Raw genomic sequence first — 15,863 nt, 5'->3', positions numbered from 1 at the left:
GCCTTTGTCTAAGCATGTTTTGTGACAACAAATCGATCAATCGAAGCAGCAGCTGGAGCATGGCTCGTTGGTCTAGGGGTATGATTCTAGCTTAGGGTGCGAGAGGTCTAGGATTCAAATCCCGGACGAGCCCATTAAAGTATGCTGTTGAAAGAGGTAACCTGGCAAAGAGGGCTGCTGTTCTATTCCCAAATCTGTCATTTACCCAAGGTCGATCGGGGTGATTTGCTGCGGAAGTTTCTCCAGCTCTTTATGTCTAAGCATGTTTTGTGACAACAAATCGATCAAAGCAGCAACCAGAACATGGCTCGTTGGTCTAGGGGTATGATTCTCGCTTTGGGTGCGAGAGGTCCCGGGTTCAAATCCCGGATGAGCCCTTTACAGTAAGTTGTTGAAGGAGGTTATTTAGTGAAGAGGGCTCCTGTTCTATTCCCAAATCTGTCTTTTACCCAACGTCGATCTGGGTGATTTGCTGCAGAAGTTTCTCCAGCTCTTTTTGAATATGCGTGTTTTGCGACAAAAAATCGATCAATGCAGCAACCAGAACATGGCTCGTTGGTCTTGTGGTATGATTCTCGCTTAGGGTGCAGGGCGCCTTTGTCTAAGCATGTTTTGTGACAACAAATCGATCAATCGAAGCAGCAGCTGGAGCATGGCTCGTTGGTCTAGGGGTATGATTCTAGCTTAGGGTGCAAGAGGTCCTGTGTTCAAATCCCGGACGAGCCCATTACAGTATTCTGATGAAGGAGGTAACATGTCAAAGAGGGCTCCTGTTCTATTCCCAAATCAGTTCTTTACCCAACGTAGATCGGTGTGATTTGCTGCGGAAGTTTCTCCAGCTCTTTATGTCTAAGCATGTTTTGCGACAACAAATCGATCAAAGCAGCAACCAGAACATGGCTCGTTGGTCTCGTGGTATGATTCTCGCTTAGGGTGCAGGGATCCTTTGTTTAACCTGTTTACGCTCCTGTTTCGCTCGCGAGACAAAAATGCTGCCTCCCCCTTCCTCAGTTACGACGCACTAAATTCTAAAAAATATATTTTTTAGACGCTACACATGTTATACATCGTTGGAAAGCTACGATTCTTGTGCTTCCATTGAAATAAACCAATTCAAGATCAAGTCGCAATAGCAAGCAAAGTCAACGTCTTTTTCCGGTGAACATTCCTTCAACAATGCCAAAGAAAAAAGTTGTACTCACCCTAAGTTGTTCAAATAGGTCCAGGTGTGCAAATCATGCCATCAAAACTTGATCTGCGTAAGTCCCAAGGGTTCAAAGTATCTAACCATGTAAAGTAATTCGTCCAAATACAATGTTTTACGTTCATGAATAGCCATTATCCTTTGTTTCATTATGCAAGTTAGCCGACGGAAGAAACAACTTGTTCACATAAAAGTGTTATTTTCTCAGATTTATCAACGGAGTATTTACAAAATGAAGGTCTCAAAATGTCCGTTGAACCCTCCCCTTTTGATTGACACCTTGTTCGACCCAATAGGAGCTTCCATGCCCCGTTGACAGCCCTCTAAAGCCAACTAGGTCTGTGCGTCCTGCCCCCCCCCCGCCCCCCCCCCCACACTCGTTCTAAACAAATTTCTCGAACTGGCTTCGACTGGCTCTGAAATTAGCTCGTTAGCCTTGTAGCTGACAGCTAGCTGAAAATGCCAATACCTCATTTGTATGCGTCTGTGGAGCCTTCAAAATAACAGTCGATTGCGCAATATGGTTGACAGAATCAGTGTTCTTTGTGCGCCAATCCTTGGAATCAGATAAAGCACTCCAATGTGTTCATGCTTCAGTTTTTGTGTTTCAGTATTACTAATTAGGGATTTAGCTATTATATATGATAGTTCTAAGTACCACCTTTCATTAGAGATAACAATTATGAAAAATAATACCTTTTTATTTGACCTTGACCTTGGTTACAAAGGGTCATTTTGGAGTCTCCAAAAGACCCTTTTAGAAAATTCCTGGATGTACTCTTATAAAAACATGTGTCAAATATGAATATATTGTGGTATTATGTTTGACTTTTGATTTTAATTGGGTAAGGCTTCAACCTGTGGTCCAATTTAGTCTTCCAGATAATACCTACCACCTCTAGGCCTATTCAGGCCTCTGTTTTCAAAACAAAATCTAGGCGGAAATAGAAATTTTCACTTTCCTTGTGTTCAAGCTTCTATTACTCAACACTAGAAGGACTGACAGGGGTCCTGACAACAGGGGACATAACTTCAGAGTGTCAGCTTTCAAAAGAGATCATTTACATGCATGTACTCCAAATGGTTCAAGAACAGCTTCCAATTTACTTTGGGTATGCTGTTTAGGCGTTTTCAGGCAAATTTAACAGGAACATGAAAAGGTTAAGCATGTTTTGTGACAACAAATCGATCAATCGAAGCACAACTGGAACATGGCTCGTTGGTCTAGGGGAATGATTCTCGCTTAGGGTGCGAGAGGTCCCGGGTTCAAATCCCGGACGAGCCCATTACTTCTACAGCCCATTGCTGTAGAAGGAGGTAACCTGGCAAAGAGGGCTCCTTTTCTATTCCCAAATCAGTCCTTTTCCAAACGTAGATCGGGGTGATTTTCTGCAGAAATTTCTCGAACTCTTTTTGTCTACGCATGTTTTGTGACAACAAATCGATCAAAGCAGCAACCAGAACATGGCTCGTTGGTCTAGGGGTATGATTCTCGCTTTGGGTGCGAGGGGTGCGGGGTTCAAATCCCGGACGAGCCCATTACAGTATTCTGATGAAGGAGGTAACATGTCAAAGAGGGCTCCTGTTCTATTCCCAAATCAGTTCTTTACCCAACGTAGATCGGTGTGATTTGCTGCGGAAGTTTCTCCAGCTCTTTATGTCTAAGCATGTTTTGCGACAACAAATCGATCAAAGCAGCAACCAGAACATGGCTCGTTGGTCTCGTGGTATGATTCTCGCTTAGGGTGCAGGGATCCTTTGTTTAAGCATGTTTTGTGACAACAAAATCGATCAATCGAAGCACAACTGGAACATGGCTCGTTGGTTTAGGGGTATGATTCTCGCTTAGGGTGCGAGAGGTCCTGGGTTCAAATCCCGGATGAGCCCATTACAGTATGCTGTTGAAGGAGGTAACCTGGCAAAGAGGGCTCCTGTTCTATTCCCAAATCAGTCCTTTACCCAACGTAGATCGGTGTGATTTGCTGCGGAAGTTTCTCCAGCTCTTTATGTCTAAGCATGTTTTGCGACAACAAATCGATCGAAGCAGCAACCAGAACATGGCTCGTTGGTCTCGTGGTATGATTCTCGCTTAGGGTGCAGGGATCCTTTGTTTAAGCATGTTTTGTGACAAAAAATCGATCAATCGAAGCACAACTGGAACATGGCTCGTTGGTCTAGGGGTATGATTCTCGCTTAGGGTGCGAGAGGTCCCGGGTTCAAATCCCGGACGAGCCCATTATTCTACAGCCCATTGCTGTAGAAGGAGGTAACCTGGCAAAGAGGGCTCCTGTTCTTTTCCCAAATCAGTCCTTTTCCAAACGTAGATAGGGGTGATTTTCTGCAGAAGTTTCTCGAACTCTTTTTGTCTACGCATGTTTTGCGACAACAAATCGATCAAAGCAGCAACCAGAACATGGCACATTGGTTTCGTGGTATGATTCTCGCTTAGGGTGCAGGGAGCCTTTGTCTAAGCATGTTTTGTGACAACAAATAGATCAATCGAAGCAGCAACTACAACATGGCTCGTTGGTCTAGGGGTATGATTCTCGCATAGGGTGCGAGAAGTCCTGGGTTCAAATCCTGGACGAGCCCATTACAGTATGCTGTTGAAAGTGGTAACCTGGCAAAGAGGGCTGCTGTTCTATTCCCAAATCTGTCATTTACCCAAGGTCGATCGGGGTGATTTGCTGCAGAAGTTTCTCCAGCTCTTTTTGTCTACTCATTCTTTGTGACAACAAATCAATCAAAGCAGCAACCGGAACATGGCTCGTTGGTCTAGGGGTATGTCTCTCGCTTTGGGTGCGAGAAGTCCTGGGTTCAAATCCCGGATGAGCCCTTTACAGTAAGTTGTTGTAGGAGGTTACTTGGCGAAGAGGGCTCCTGTTCTAATCCCAGATCAATCCTTTACCCAACGTAGATCGGGGTGATTTGCTGCGGAAGTTTCACAGCTCTTTTTGTGTAAGCATTTTTTACGACAAAAAATCGATCAAAGCAGCAACCAGAACATGGCTCATTGGTTTCGTGGTATGATTCTCGCTTAGGGTGCAGGGAGCCTTTGTCTAAGCATGTTTTGTGACAACCAATCGATCAATCGAAGCAGCAGCTGGAGCATGGCTCGTTGGTCTAGGGGTATGATTCTAGCTTAGGGTGCAAGAGGTCCTGTGTTCAAATCCAGGATGAGCCCATTACAGTATGCTGTTGAAGGAGGTAACCTGGCAAAGAGGGCTCCTGTTCTATTCCCAAATCAGTCCTTTACCCAACGTAGATCGGCGTGATTTGCTGCGGAAGTTTCTCCAGCTCTTTATGTCTAAGCATGTTTTGCGACAACAAATCGATCAATGCAGCAACCAGAACATGGCTCGTTGGTCTTGTGGTATGATTCTCGCTTAGGGTGCAGGGAGCCTTTGTCTAAGCATGTTTTGTGACAACAAATCGATCAATCGAATCAGCAACTGGAACATGGCTCGTTGGTCTAGGGGTATGATTCTCGCTTAGGGTGCGAGAGGTCCCGGGTTCAAATCCCGGACGAGCCCATTACTTCTACAGCCCATTGCTGTAGAAGGAGGTAACCTGGCAAAGAGGGCTCCTGTTCGATTCCCAAATCAGTCCTTTTCCAAACGTAGATCGGGGTGATTTTCTGCAGAAGTTTCTCGAAGTCTTTTTGTCTACGCATGTTTTGTGACAACAAATCGATCAAAGCAGCAACCAGAACATGGCTCGTTGGTCTTGTGGTATGATTCTCGCTTAGGGTGCAGGGAGCCTTTGTCTAAGCATGTTTTGTGACAACAAATCGATCAATCGAATCAGCAACTAGAACGTGGCTCGTTGGTCTAGGGGTATGATTCTCGCTTAGGGTGCAGGGAGCCTTTGTCTAAGCATGTTTTGTGACAACAAATCGATCAATCGAATGAGCAACCAGAACATGGCTCGTTGGTCTAGGGGTATGATTCTCGCTTTGGGTGCGAGAGGTCCCGGGTTCAAATCCCGGACGAGCCCTTTACAGTAAGTTGTTGAAGGAGGTTATTTAGTGAAGAGGGCTCCTGTTCTATTCCCAAATCTGTCTTTTACCCAACGTCGATCTGGGTGATTTGCTGCAGAAGTTTCTCCAGCTCTTTTTGAATATGCGTGTTTTGCGACAAAAAATCGATCAATGCAGCAACCAGAACATGGCTCGTTGGTCTTGTGGTATAATTCTCGCTTAGGGTGCAGGGCGCCTTTGTCTAAGCATGTTTTGTGACAACAAATCGATCAATCGAAGCACAATTGGAACATGGCTCGTTGGTCTAGGGGTATGATTCTTGCTTAGGGTGCGAGAGGTCCCGGGTTCAAATCCCCGACGAGCCCATTACAGTATGCTGATGAAGGAGGTAACATGTCAAAGAGGGCTCCTGTTCTATTCCCAAATCAGTCCTTTACCCAACGTAGATCGGTGTGATTTGCTGCGGAAGTTTCTCCAGCTCTTTATGTCTAAGCATGTTTTGCGACAACAAATCGATCGAAGCAGCAACCAGAACATGGCTCGTTGGTCTCGTGGTATGATTCTCGCTTAGGGTGCAGGGATCCTTTGTTTAAGCATGTTTTGTGACAAAAAATCGATCAATCGAAGCACAACTGGAACATGGCTCGTTGGTCTAGGGGTATGATTCTCGCTTAGGGTGCGAGAGGTCCCGGGTTCAAATCCCGGACGAGCCCATTATTCTACAGCCCATTGCTGTAGAAGGAGGTAACCTGGCAAAGAGGGCTCCTGTTCTTTTCCCAAATCAGTCCTTTTCCAAACGTAGATAGGGGTGATTTTCTGCAGAAGTTTCTCGAACTCTTTTTGTCTACGCATGTTTTGCGACAACAAATCGATCAAAGCAGCAACCAGAACATGGCACATTGGTTTCGTGGTATGATTCTCGCTTAGGGTGCAGGGAGCCTTTGTCTAAGCATGTTTTGTGACAACAAATAGATCAATCGAAGCAGCAACTACAACATGGCTCGTTGGTCTAGGGGTATGATTCTCGCATAGGGTGCGAGAAGTCCTGGGTTCAAATCCTGGACGAGCCCATTACAGTATGCTGTTGAAAGAGGTAACCTGGCAAAGAGGGCTGCTGTTCTATTCCCAAATCTGTCATTTACCCAAGGTCGATCGGGGTGATTTGCTGCAGAAGTTTCTCCAGCTCTTTTTGTCTACTCATTCTTTGTGACAACAAATCAATCAAAGCAGCAACCGGAACATGGCTCGTTGGTCTAGGGGTATGTCTCTCGCTTTGGGTGCGAGAAGTCCTGGGTTCAAATCCCGGATGAGCCCTTTACAGTAAGTTGTTGTAGGAGGTTACTTGGCGAAGAGGGCTCCTGTTCTAATCCCAGATCAATCCTTTACCCAACGTAGATCGGGGTGATTTGCTGCGGAAGTTTCACAGCTCTTTTTGTGTAAGCATTTTTTACGACAAAAAATCGATCAAAGCAGCAACCAGAACATGGCTCATTGGTTTCGTGGTATGATTCTCGCTTAGGGTGCAGGGAGCCTTTGTCTAAGCATGTTTTGTGACAACCAATCGATCAATCGAAGCAGCAGCTGGAGCATGGCTCGTTGGTCTAGGGGTATGATTCTAGCTTAGGGTGCAAGAGGTCCTGTGTTCAAATCCAGGATGAGCCCATTACAGTATGCTGTTGAAGGAGGTAACCTGGCAAAGAGGGCTCCTGTTCTATTCCCAAATCAGTCCTTTACCCAACGTAGATCGGCGTGATTTGCTGCGGAAGTTTCTCCAGCTCTTTATGTCTAAGCATGTTTTGCGACAACAAATCGATCAATGCAGCAACCAGAACATGGCTCGTTGGTCTTGTGGTATGATTCTCGCTTAGGGTGCAGGGAGCCTTTGTCTAAGCATGTTTTGTGACAACAAATCGATCAATCGAATCAGCAACTGGAACATGGCTCGTTGGTCTAGGGGTATGATTCTCGCTTAGGGTGCGAGAGGTCCCGGGTTCAAATCCCGGACGAGCCCATTACTTCTACAGCCCATTGCTGTAGAAGGAGGTAACCTGGCAAAGAGGGCTCCTGTTCGATTCCCAAATCAGTCCTTTTCCAAACGTAGATCGGGGTGATTTTCTGCAGAAGTTTCTCGAAGTCTTTTTGTCTACGCATGTTTTGTGACAACAAATCGATCAAAGCAGCAACCAGAACATGGCTCGTTGGTCTTGTGGTATGATTCTCGCTTAGGGTGCAGGGAGCCTTTGTCTAAGCATGTTTTGTGACAACAAATCGATCAATCGAATCAGCAACTAGAACGTGGCTCGTTGGTCTAGGGGTATGATTCTCGCTTAGGGTGCAGGGAGCCTTTGTCTAAGCATGTTTTGTGACAACAAATCGATCAATCGAATCAGCAACCAGAACATGGCTCGTTGGTCTAGGGGTATGATTCTCGCTTTGGGTGCGAGAGGTCCCGGGTTCAAATCCCGGACGAGCCCTTTACAGTAAGTTGTTGAAGGAGGTTATTTAGTGAAGAGGGCTCCTGTTCTATTCCCAAATCTGTCTTTTACCCAACGTCGATCTGGGTGATTTGCTGCAGAAGTTTCTCCAGCTCTTTTTGAATATGCGTGTTTTGCGACAAAAAATCGATCAATGCAGCAACCAGAACATGGCTCGTTGGTCTTGTGGTATAATTCTCGCTTAGGGTGCAGGGCGCCTTTGTCTAAGCATGTTTTGTGACAACAAATCGATCAATCGAAGCACAATTGGAACATGGCTCGTTGGTCTAGGGGTATGATTCTTGCTTAGGGTGCGAGAGGTCCCGGGTTCAAATCCCCGACGAGCCCATTACAGTATGCTGATGAAGGAGGTAACATGTCAAAGAGGGCTCCTGTTCTATTCCCAAATCAGTCCTTTACCCAACGTAGATCGGTGTGATTTGCTGCGGAAGTTTCTCCAGCTCTTTATGTCTAAGCATGTTTTGCGACAACAAATCGATCGAAGCAGCAACCAGAACATGGCTCGTTGGTCTCGTGGTATGATTCTCGCTTAGGGTGCAGGGATCCTTTGTTTAAGCATGTTTTGTGACAAAAAATCGATCAATCGAAGCACAACTGGAACATGGCTCGTTGGTCTAGGGGTATGATTCTCGCTTAGGGTGCGAGAGGTCCCGGGTTCAAATCCCGGACGAGCCCATTATTCTACAGCCCATTGCTGTAGAAGGAGGTAACCTGGCAAAGAGGGCTCCTGTTCTTTTCCCAAATCAGTCCTTTTCCAAACGTAGATAGGGGTGATTTTCTGCAGAAGTTTCTCGAACTCTTTTTGTCTACGCATGTTTTGCGACAACAAATCGATCAAAGCAGCAACCAGAACATGGCACATTGGTTTCGTGGTATGATTCTCGCTTAGGGTGCAGGGAGCCTTTGTCTAAGCATGTTTTGTGACAACAAATAGATCAATCGAAGCAGCAACTACAACATGGCTCGTTGGTCTAGGGGTATGATTCTCGCATAGGGTGCGAGAAGTCCTGGGTTCAAATCCTGGACGAGCCCATTACAGTATGCTGTTGAAAGAGGTAACCTGGCAAAGAGGGCTGCTGTTCTATTCCCAAATCTGTCATTTACCCAAGGTCGATCGGGGTGATTTGCTGCAGAAGTTTCTCCAGCTCTTTTTGTCTACTCATTCTTTGTGACAACAAATCAATCAAAGCAGCAACCGGAACATGGCTCGTTGGTCTAGGGGTATGTCTCTCGCTTTGGGTGCGAGAAGTCCTGGGTTCAAATCCCGGATGAGCCCTTTACAGTAAGTTGTTGTAGGAGGTTACTTGGCGAAGAGGGCTCCTGTTCTAATCCCAGATCAATCCTTTACCCAACGTAGATCGGGGTGATTTGCTGCGGAAGTTTCACAGCTCTTTTTGTGTAAGCATTTTTTACGACAAAAAATCGATCAAAGCAGCAACCAGAACATGGCTCATTGGTTTCGTGGTATGATTCTCGCTTAGGGTGCAGGGAGCCTTTGTCTAAGCATGTTTTGTGACAACCAATCGATCAATCGAAGCAGCAGCTGGAGCATGGCTCGTTGGTCTAGGGGTATGATTCTAGCTTAGGGTGCAAGAGGTCCTGTGTTCAAATCCAGGATGAGCCCATTACAGTATGCTGTTGAAGGAGGTAACCTGGCAAAGAGGGCTCCTGTTCTATTCCCAAATCAGTCCTTTACCCAACGTAGATCGGCGTGATTTGCTGCGGAAGTTTCTCCAGCTCTTTATGTCTAAGCATGTTTTGCGACAACAAATCGATCAATGCAGCAACCAGAACATGGCTCGTTGGTCTTGTGGTATGATTCTCGCTTAGGGTGCAGGGAGCCTTTGTCTAAGCATGTTTTGTGACAACAAATCGATCAATCGAATCAGCAACTGGAACATGGCTCGTTGGTCTAGGGGTATGATTCTCGCTTAGGGTGCGAGAGGTCCCGGGTTCAAATCCCGGACGAGCCCATTACTTCTACAGCCCATTGCTGTAGAAGGAGGTAACCTGGCAAAGAGGGCTCCTGTTCGATTCCCAAATCAGTCCTTTTCCAAACGTAGATCGGGGTGATTTTCTGCAGAAGTTTCTCGAAGTCTTTTTGTCTACGCATGTTTTGTGACAACAAATCGATCAATCGAAGCAATAGCTGGAGCATGGCTCGTTGGTCTAGGGGTATGATTCTAGCTTAGGGTGCGAGAGGTCCTGGGTTCAAATCCCGGATGAGCCCATTACAGTATGCTGTTGAAGGAGGTAACCTGGCAAAGAGGGCTCCTGTTCTATTCCCAAATCAGTCCTTTTCCAAACGTAGATCAAGGTGATTTTCTGCAGAATTTTCTCGAACTCTTTTTGTCTACGCATGTTTTGTGACAACAAATCGATCAATCGAAGCAGCAGCTGGAGCATGGCTCGTTGGTCTAGGGGTATGATTCTAGCTTAGGGTGCGAGAGGTCTAGGATTCAAATCCCGGACGAGCCCATTACAGTATGCTGTTGAAAGAGGTAACCTGGCAAAGAGGGCTGCTGTTCTATTCCCAAATCTGTCATTTACCCAAGGTCGATCGGGGTGATTTGCTGCTGAAGTTTCTCCAGCTCTTTATGTCTAAGCATGTTTTGTGACAACAAATCGATCAAAGCAGCAACCAGAACATGGCTCGTTGGTCTAGGGGTATGATTCTCGCTTAGGGTGCAAGAGGTCCCAGGTTCAAATCCCGGACGAGCCCATACTTCTACAGCCCATTGCTGTAGAAGGAGGTAACCTGGCAAAGAGGGCTCCTGTTCTATTCCCAAATCAGTCCTTTTCCAAACGTAGATCGGGGTAATTTTCTGCAGAAGTTTCTCGAACTCTTTTTGTCTACGCATGTTTTGTGACAACAAATCGATCAAAGCAGCAACCAGAACATGGCTCATTGGTTTCGTGGTATGATTATCGCTTAGGGTGCAGGGAGCCTTTGTCTAAGCATGTTTTGTGACAACAAATAGATCAATCGAAGCAGCAACTACAACATGGCTCGTTGGTCTAGGGGTATGATTCTCGCATAGGGTGCCAGAAGTCCTGGGTTCAGATCCTGGACGAGCCCTTTACAGTATGCTGTTGAAGGAGGTAACATGGCAAAGAGGGCTCCTGTTCTATTCCCAAATCAGTCCTTTACCCAACGTATATCGGGGTGATTTGCTGCAGAAGTTTCTCCAGGTCTTTTTGTCTACTCATTCTTTGTGACAACAAATCAATCAAAGCAGCAACCGGAACATGGCTCGTTGGTCTAGGGGTATGATTCTTGCTTTTGGTGCGAGAAGTCCTGGGTTCAAATCCCGGATGAGCCCTTTACAGTATGTTGTTGTAGGAGGTTACTTGGCGAAGAGGGCTCCTGTTCTATTCCCAAATCAGTCCTTTACCCAACGTCGATCTGGGTGATTTGCTGCAGAAGTTTCTCCAGCTCTTTTTGAATATGCGTGTTTTGCGACAAAAAATCGATCAATGCAGCAACCAGAACATGGCTCGTTGGTCTTGTGGTATGATTCTCGCTTTGGGTGCGAGAGGTCCCGGGTTCAAATCCCGGACGAGCCCTTTACAGTAAGTTGTTGAAGGAGGTTATTTAGTGAGGAGGGCTCCTGTTCTATTCCCAAATCTGTCTTTTACCCAACGTCGATCTGGGTGATTTGCTGCAGAAGTTTCTCCAGCTCTTTTTGAATATGCGTGTTTTGCGACAAAAAATCGATCAATGCAGCAACCAGAACATGGCTCGTTGGTCTTGTGGTATGATTCTCGCTTAGGGTGCAGGGCGCCGTTGTCTAAGCATGTTTTGTGACAACAAATCGATCAATCGAAGCAGCAGCTGGAGCATGGCTCGTTGGTCTAGGGGTATGATTCTAGCTTAGGGTGCAAGAGGTCCCGTGTTCAAATCCCGGACGAGCCCATTACTTCTACAGCCCATTGCTGTAGAAGGAGGTAACCTGGCAAAGAGGGCTCCTGTTCTATTCCCAAATCAGTCCTTTTCCAAACGTAGATCGGGGTGATTTTCTGCAGAAGTTTCTCGATCTCTTTTTGTCTACGCATGTTTTGTGACAACAAATCGATCACTCGAAGCAACAGCTGGAGCATGGCTCGTTGGTCTAGGGGTATGATTCTAGCTTAGGGTGCGAGAGGTCCTGGGTTCAAATCCCGGATGAGCCCATTACAGTATGCTGTTGAAGGAGGTAACCTGGCAAAGAGGGCTCCTGTTCTATTCCCAAATCAGTCCTTTTCCAAACGTAGATCAAGGTGATTTTCTGCAGAAGTTTCTCGAACTCTTTTTGTCTACGCATGTTTTGTGACAACAAATCGATCAAAGCAGCAACCAGAACATGGCTCGTTGGTCTCGTGGTATGATTCTCGCATAGGGTGCAGGGAGCCTTTGTCTAAGCATGTTTTGTGACAACAAATCGATCAAAGCAGCAACCAGAACATGGCTCGTTGGTCTAGGGGTATGATTCTCGCTTTGGGTGCGAGAGGTCCCGGGTTCAAATCCCGGACGAGCCCATTACTTCTACAGCCCATTGTTGTAGAAGGAGGTAACCTGGCAAAGAGGGCTCCTGTTCTATTCCCAAATCAGTCCTTTACCCAACGTAGATCGGTGTGATTTGCTGCGGAAGTTTCTCCAGCTCTTTTTGTCTACGCATGTTTTGTGACAACAAATCGATCAATCGAAGCAACAGCTGGAGCATGGCTCGTTGGTCTAGGGGTATGATTCTAGCTTAGGGTGCGAGAGGTCCTGGGTTCAAATCCCGGATGAGCCCATTACAGTATGCTGTTGAAGGAGGTAACCTGGCAAAGAGGGCTCCTGTTCTATTCCCAAATCAGTCCTTTTCCAAACGTAGATCAAGGTGATTTTCTGCAGAAGTTTCTCGAACTCTTTTTGTCTACGCATGTTTTGTGACAACAAATCGATCAAAGCAGCAACCAGAACATGGCTCGTTGGTCTCGTGGTATGATTCTCGCTTAGGGTGCAGGGAGCCTTTGTCTAAGCATGTTTTGTGACAACAAATCGATCAATCGAATCAGCAACTAGAACGTGGCTCGTTGGTCTAGGGGTATGATTCTCGCTTAGGGTGCGAGAGGTCCTGGGTTCAAATCCCCGACGAGCCCATTACAGTATGCTGATGAAGGAGGTAACATGTCAAAGAGGGCTCCTGTTCTATTCCCAAATCTGTCTTTTACCCAACGTCGATCTGGGTGATTTGCTGCAGAAGTTTCTCCAGCTCTTTTTGAATATGCGTATTTTGCGACAAAAAATCCATCAATGCAGCAACCAGAACATGGCTCGTTGGTCTTGTGGTATGATTCTCGCTTAGGGTGCAGGGAGCCTTTGTCTAAGCATGTTTTGTGACAACAAATAGATCAATCGAAGCATCAACTACAACATGGCTCGTTGGTCTAGGGGTATGATTCTCGCATAGGGTGCCAGAAGTCCTGGGTTCAAATCCTGGACGAGCCCGTTACAGTATGCTGTTGAAGGAGGTAACATGGCAAAGAGGGCTCCTGTTCTATTCCCAAATCAGTCCTTTACCCAACGTATATCGGGGTGATTTGCTGCAGAAGTTTCTCCAGCTCTTTTTGTCTACTCATTCTTTGTGACAACAAATCAATCAAAGCAGCAACCAGAACATGGCTCGTTGGTCTAGGGGTATGATTCTCGCTTTGGGTGCGAGAAGTCCTGGGTTCAAATCCCGGATGAGCCCTTTACAGTATGTTGTTGTAAGAGGTTACTTGGCGAAGAGGGCTCCTGTTCTAATCCCAGATCAATCCTTTACCCAACGTAGATCGGGGTGATTTGCTGCGGAAGTTTGACAGCTCTTTTTGTCTAAGCATTTTTTACGACAAAAAATCGATCAAAGCAGCAACCAGAACATGGCTCGTTGGTCTTGTGGTGTGATTCTCGCTTAGGGTGCAGGGAGCCTTTGTCTAAGCATGTTTTGTGACGACAAATCGATCAATCGAAGCAGCAGCTGGAGCATGGCTCGTTGGTCTAGGGGTATGATTCTAGCTTAGGGTGCGAGAGGTCTAGGATTCAAATCCCGGACGAGCCCATTACAGTATGCTGTTGAAAGAGGTAACCTGGCAAAGAGGGCTGCTGTTCTATTCCCAAATCTGTCATTTACCCAAGGTCGATCGGGGTTATTTGCTGCGGAAGTTTCTCCAGCTCTTTTTGAATATGCGTGTTTTGCGACAAAAAATCGATCAATGCAGCAACCAGAACATGGCTCGTTGGTCTTGTGGTATGATTCTCGCTTAGGGTGCAGGGCGCCTTTGTCTAAGCATGTTTTGTGACAACAAATCGATCAATCGAAGCAGCAGCTGGAACATGGCTCGTTGGTCTAGGGGTATGATTCTAGCTTAGGGTGCAAGAGGTCCCGTGTTCAAATCCAGGATGAGCCCAAAACAGTAAGTTGTTGAAGGAGGTTATTTAGTGAAGAGGGCTCCTGTTCTATTCCCAAATCTGTCTTTTACCCAACGTCGATCTGGGTGATTTGCTGCAGAAGTTTCTCCAGCTCTTTTTGAATATGCGTGTTTTGCGACAAAAAATCGATCAATGCAGCAACCAGAACATGGCTCGTTGGTCTTGTGGTATGATTCTCGCTTAGGGTGCAGGGCGCCTTTGTCTAAGCATGTTTTGTGACAACAAATCGATCAATCGAAGCAGCAGCTGGAACATGGCTCGTTGGTCTAGGGGTATGATTCTAGCTTAGGGTGCAAGAGGTCCGGTGTTCAAATCCAGGATGAGCCCAAAACAGTAAGTTGTTGAAGGAGGTTATTTAGTGAAGAGGGCTCCTGTTCTATTGCCAAATCTGTCTTTTACCCAACGTCGATCTGGGTGATTTGCTGCAGAAGTTTCTCCAGCTCTTTTTGAATATGCGTGTTTTGCGACAAAAAATCGATCAATGCAGCAACCAGAACATGGCTCGTTGGTCTTGTGGTATGATTCTCGCTTAGGGTGCAGGGCGCCTTTGTCTAAGCATGTTTTGTGACAACAAATCGATCAATCGAAGCAGCAGCTGGAACATGGCTCGTTGGTCTAGGGGTATGATTCTAGCTTAGGGTGCAAGAGGTCCCGTGTTCAAATCCCGGACGAGCCCATTACTTCTACAGCCCATTGCTGTAGAAGGAGGTAACCTGGCAAAGAGGGCTCCTGTTCGATTCCCAAATCAGTCCTTTTCCAAACGTAGATCGGGGTGATTTTCTGCAGAAGTTTCTCGAACTCTTTTTGTCTACGCATGTTTTGTGACAACAAATCGATCAATCGAAGCAACAGCTGGAGCATGGCTCGTTGGTCTAGGGGTATGATTCTAGCTTAGGGTGCGAGAGGTCCTGGGTTCAAATCCCGGATGAGCCCATTACAGTATGCTGTTGAAGGAGGTAACCTGGCAAAGAGGGCTCCTGTTCTATTCCCAAATCAGTCCTTTTCCAAACGTAGATCAAGGTGATTTTCTGCAGAAGTTTCTTGAACTCTTTTTGTCTACGCATGTTTTGTGACAACAAATCGATCAAAGCAGCAACCAGAACATGGCTCGTTGGTCTTGTGGTATGATTCTCGCTTAGGGTGCAGGGAGCCTTTGTCTAAGCATGTTTTGTGACAACAAATCGATCAATCGAATCAGCAACTGGAACATGGCTCGTTGGTCTAGGGGTATGATTCTCGCATAGGGTGCGAGAGGTCCCGGGTTCAAATCCCGGACGAGCCCATTACTTCTACAGCCCATTGCTGTAAAAGGAGGTAACCTGGCAAAGAGGGCTCCTGTTCTATTCCCAAATCAGTCCTTTTCCAAACGTAGATCGGGGTGATTTTCTGCAGAAGTTTCTCGAACTCTTTTTGTCTACGCATGTTTTGTGACAACAAATCGATCAAAGCAGCAACCAGAACATGGCTCATTGGTTTCGTGGTATGATTCTCGCTTAGGGTGCAGGGAGCCTTTGTCTAAGCATGTTTTGTGACAACAAATAGATCAATCGAAGCAGCAGCTACAACATGGCTCGTTGGTCTAGGGGTATGATTCTCGCATAGGGTGCCAGAAGTCCTGGGTTCAAATCCTGGATGAGCCCATTACAGTATGCTGTTGAAGGAGGTAACATGGCAAAGAGGGCTCCTGTTCTATTCCCAAATCAGTCCTTTACCCAACGTATATCGGGGTGATTTGCTGCAGAAGTTTCT

The 15,863-nt window shown here is 46.3% G+C and overlaps 13 non-coding genes across 13 annotated transcripts; all 13 read left to right on the top strand.

The window, feature by feature from the left end:
* The first annotated feature begins 305 nt into the window (after window positions 1–305).
* Window positions 306–377, top strand: trnap-ugg (transfer RNA proline (anticodon UGG)). Its single transcript has one exon. It is a non-coding gene; the product is annotated as a tRNA-Pro (tRNA).
* Window positions 378–2,417: 2,040 nt separating this feature from the next.
* On the top strand, window positions 2,418–2,489 carry trnap-agg (transfer RNA proline (anticodon AGG)). Its single transcript has one exon. It is a non-coding gene; the product is annotated as a tRNA-Pro (tRNA).
* Window positions 2,490–3,367: 878 nt separating this feature from the next.
* Window positions 3,368–3,439, top strand: trnap-agg (transfer RNA proline (anticodon AGG)). Its single transcript has one exon. It is a non-coding gene; the product is annotated as a tRNA-Pro (tRNA).
* A 1,226-nt stretch (window positions 3,440–4,665) lies between these two features.
* trnap-agg (transfer RNA proline (anticodon AGG)) lies at window positions 4,666–4,737 on the top strand. Its single transcript has one exon. It is a non-coding gene; the product is annotated as a tRNA-Pro (tRNA).
* A 391-nt stretch (window positions 4,738–5,128) lies between these two features.
* On the top strand, window positions 5,129–5,200 carry trnap-ugg (transfer RNA proline (anticodon UGG)). The gene has a single exon. It is a non-coding gene; the product is annotated as a tRNA-Pro (tRNA).
* Window positions 5,201–5,824: 624 nt separating this feature from the next.
* On the top strand, window positions 5,825–5,896 carry trnap-agg (transfer RNA proline (anticodon AGG)). Its single transcript has one exon. It is a non-coding gene; the product is annotated as a tRNA-Pro (tRNA).
* Window positions 5,897–7,122: 1,226 nt separating this feature from the next.
* On the top strand, window positions 7,123–7,194 carry trnap-agg (transfer RNA proline (anticodon AGG)). The gene has a single exon. It is a non-coding gene; the product is annotated as a tRNA-Pro (tRNA).
* A 391-nt stretch (window positions 7,195–7,585) lies between these two features.
* Window positions 7,586–7,657, top strand: trnap-ugg (transfer RNA proline (anticodon UGG)). The gene has a single exon. It is a non-coding gene; the product is annotated as a tRNA-Pro (tRNA).
* A 624-nt stretch (window positions 7,658–8,281) lies between these two features.
* On the top strand, window positions 8,282–8,353 carry trnap-agg (transfer RNA proline (anticodon AGG)). The gene has a single exon. It is a non-coding gene; the product is annotated as a tRNA-Pro (tRNA).
* Window positions 8,354–9,579: 1,226 nt separating this feature from the next.
* trnap-agg (transfer RNA proline (anticodon AGG)) lies at window positions 9,580–9,651 on the top strand. The gene has a single exon. It is a non-coding gene; the product is annotated as a tRNA-Pro (tRNA).
* Window positions 9,652–10,929: 1,278 nt separating this feature from the next.
* On the top strand, window positions 10,930–11,001 carry trnaq-uug (transfer RNA glutamine (anticodon UUG)). The gene has a single exon. It is a non-coding gene; the product is annotated as a tRNA-Gln (tRNA).
* A 172-nt stretch (window positions 11,002–11,173) lies between these two features.
* trnap-ugg (transfer RNA proline (anticodon UGG)) lies at window positions 11,174–11,245 on the top strand. The gene has a single exon. It is a non-coding gene; the product is annotated as a tRNA-Pro (tRNA).
* An 879-nt stretch (window positions 11,246–12,124) lies between these two features.
* On the top strand, window positions 12,125–12,196 carry trnap-ugg (transfer RNA proline (anticodon UGG)). The gene has a single exon. It is a non-coding gene; the product is annotated as a tRNA-Pro (tRNA).
* The last annotated feature ends 3,667 nt before the right edge of the window (window positions 12,197–15,863 follow it).

This window comes from Osmerus eperlanus, chromosome 27 (assembly GCF_963692335.1).
Source record: "Osmerus eperlanus chromosome 27, fOsmEpe2.1, whole genome shotgun sequence".
Classification (NCBI taxonomy): Eukaryota; Metazoa; Chordata; class Actinopteri; order Osmeriformes; family Osmeridae; genus Osmerus; species Osmerus eperlanus.
This window is presented reverse-complemented; position numbering and strand designations above follow the sequence as displayed.